The sequence below is a fragment of the Maniola hyperantus genome, chromosome 16 (assembly GCF_902806685.2).
Source record: "Maniola hyperantus chromosome 16, iAphHyp1.2, whole genome shotgun sequence".
NCBI classification, from domain to species: domain Eukaryota; kingdom Metazoa; phylum Arthropoda; class Insecta; order Lepidoptera; family Nymphalidae; genus Maniola; species Maniola hyperantus.
In genome coordinates this window covers 4,401,308-4,404,374 of record NC_048551.1, presented here as the reverse complement: position 1 = coordinate 4,404,374, position 3,067 = coordinate 4,401,308, and positions in this window count along the sequence as shown.

Here is a 3,067-nt window from a genome sequence, read left to right as displayed (position 1 = left end):
GAAAAGTTAGGAGTGAGTGCCCGGGATTGAACCCTGAATCTCCGACTAGAAAGCCGACGCGACGTCTTAGTGCATGAGTACCTACCTAGTAGGTATGTCTTTGGCTTATAGGATCACTTTGTTGTCTGTCTGTCTGTTTGTCTGTCTGTCGGTCTGTCAAGAAACCTACAGGGTACTTCCCGTTGACCTAAAATCATGGAAATTGGCAGGCAGGTAGGTTTTATAGCTGGCATTCGGGGAAAAATCTGAAAACCGTGAATTTGTGGTTACATCACACAAAAAAAATTAAATTGTGAGCATGAACTAACAAATAGTAAGTATTTTAAATTTTCGAAGTAAGATAAGTAACTACATCTATCAAGTGGGGTATCATATGAAAGGTCTTCACCTATGCATTCTAAAACAGATTTTTATTTATTTTGTATGCATGATACATTATAGTTTTTGAATTAACGTGCAAAATGTCGAAAAAATACGACTGTAGTACGGAACCCTCGATGCGCGAGCCTGACTCGCACTTGGCCGGTTTTTTAAACTAGGTATATTAACATCGAAATAATATAGTAGGTACCTAGGTACCTACGTATTTATACCACTGTTTTGTCACGGAAGGTTGGTAAGGTAAGAAACCCTCACATGGGACCCTTAAAAGAGGTTACAGCACTTGTTTGCCCTTCGATTAAAAATTTAATGTAACGGATATAGTATAAGAGTGTTTCTGTAATTTTATTTTATATTGAAGTAAGTAGTACTCTAAGGCCTAAGACACGGGTCTGCACGCGGAATTCAAATTTAATTTGGTTTTCACAATTTGTAAACTAATGCGACAAAGTAGACTTATGGCATTCAAATTGCGCCACTAGCAGTATCATCTTCACAGGTTTATATAAAAATCTTTACTTGAAAGTGTCCAGTTTAAGAAATTAGTCTCAGAATTTTTTTTGCGGGTTCAGACCTACGATTAAACGCGTGCGTTTAATCGCAGTGCGTGCTAAGCCTAACTGTAACCTTAACAGCTGACATACAACTGACCCTTAGAAGTGCCTTGATCATTGAAACGTAGATGTACTGTACTTACTGTAAGTTCTAATAAAGCTATCTATTCTAATCTAAAAAAAACCTAACTTAACATAGGCGGGAATAATCAAATACAACATGTCAACATTGCACAGCTTTCTGAAACTAAGTACTTATAGCGAGTTAGCATACAAATATTTTTGCTAGGAAACCTGTTCTACTTGTGTGGAGCGCAAGTTTAGCGATAAACAAGAAACGAGGAGCTATTTACATTCAGGTACAGTCGGAACAGACAATTCGTGGTGAGTTGCCACGGCAACGGCAAGATGGCCGACGCGTCTGCGGTCCCAACTCCGCGCAACTTCCAAATTGTTCGGATATTTTAGAGCGGTGTATGTAGGATGCATAATTACATTATGTACGGCGAGCTATGTACGACGTTCGCACTAATTACCGGTACCGTCCGCATGCTAATCCAAAATCTAATGTGTTTAATTTTGAAGGTTCCGTACCCAAGGGTGCCAACGGGACAATATTACATCCGTCTGTCTGTCTATCAGTAGGCTATATGTCATGAACCATAATAGATTGAGAGCAGAAATTTTCACAGATAGTGTATTTCTATTGGATACCCGTGTCCCGTACCTAATAGATGAGATACAACAATAAATAATGAAAATTTCAAAATTGTAGCGATACTAATTTGTAATTAAAAAAGTTAAAAAGTATATAGGTACTTAGTGTCATATTTTGTACATCGGTACGGAACCCTTCGTGCGCGAGTCCGACTTATACTTGACCGGTTTTTCAATATTGCAGCTGAGTTAGTTGTGAGCTTCGTCTTAGACGGGCGCTTGATATTCTCGTAGCCTTAAGGTGCTGATAAACTTGAGCATTCACTTGTAATGAGCATTCGTGCAAATGTTACATCACAGAAAAATACGAGAACATTTTAGCGAGCATTCTATCGAGCGTTCTGGCGAGCATTCTAGCGAGCACAGGCAACCGTCAAGTCTGACATCTTCATGAAGAATAGACGAAGCATTCGCTAGAATGGACTGGAAACCGAAAAGGTCGACGGTTCAAACCCCGCCCGTTGCACTATTGTCGTACCTACTCCTAGCACAAGTCTGACGCTTAGTTGGAGAGGGAAGGGGAATAAGTCATTTAACATGGCTAATATTCTTTAAAAAAAATGCTCAAGATTTTCGTAGCCATATTTGGCTCTATGCTTGGCTCGGCTCATTGTTCAGTTCGACAAAAATAAAAACGGCGAATGCTCGATGTTCTGTTACAAGTGAATGCTCAAGTTTATCAGCACCTTAACATAATGTAAGTAAGTATCGTATTATTTGACGATGGTTAGCAAATTGTTTGACTTGTAAAACTTGGTATGCTTGGTATAACTTTTAAAATAGACAAAAATCTTTTGTATGTTAGCCAATAAATCATCATCATCATCATCATCATGATCAACTCATCGCCGGCTCACTGCAGAGCACAGGTCTCCTCTCAGCAGAGTACCTAAGAAGGGTTTTGGCCCTACTTAGTGTAGGGATGTATTAGTTAGATTGATTTACTTAGTCTACCAATCCGCTGGCCATGTGCGGATTGGTAGACTTCACAAACCTTTGAGAACTCTTAGGCATGCAGGTTTCCTCACGATATTTTCCTTCACCGTTGAAACAAATGATATTTAATTACTTAAAACGCAAATAACTCCGAAAAGTTAGAGGTGCGTGCCCGGAATCGAACCCCCGACCTCTGATTAGAAGGCGGACGTCCTAACCACAAGGCTATCACAGCTTTTTTCACACACACAAACATCCCTAACAAAATATAGGTATATATCTCTCTCTATTCTCTACATTTTAAAACTACATATGTAGTTTATTTTTCGAACTTTGTATGCTAACCGTACCTACTTGCTAAAGGATTAGTTAAGGAGGATTTAATAAGAGTTCCTTAGATAAGTGTAGCGGGACTAGGGAGCTCTATCTAATGCTCTTCAATTTAAACACCTCTCGAGCTTAGTCGAGCTTACGTGACC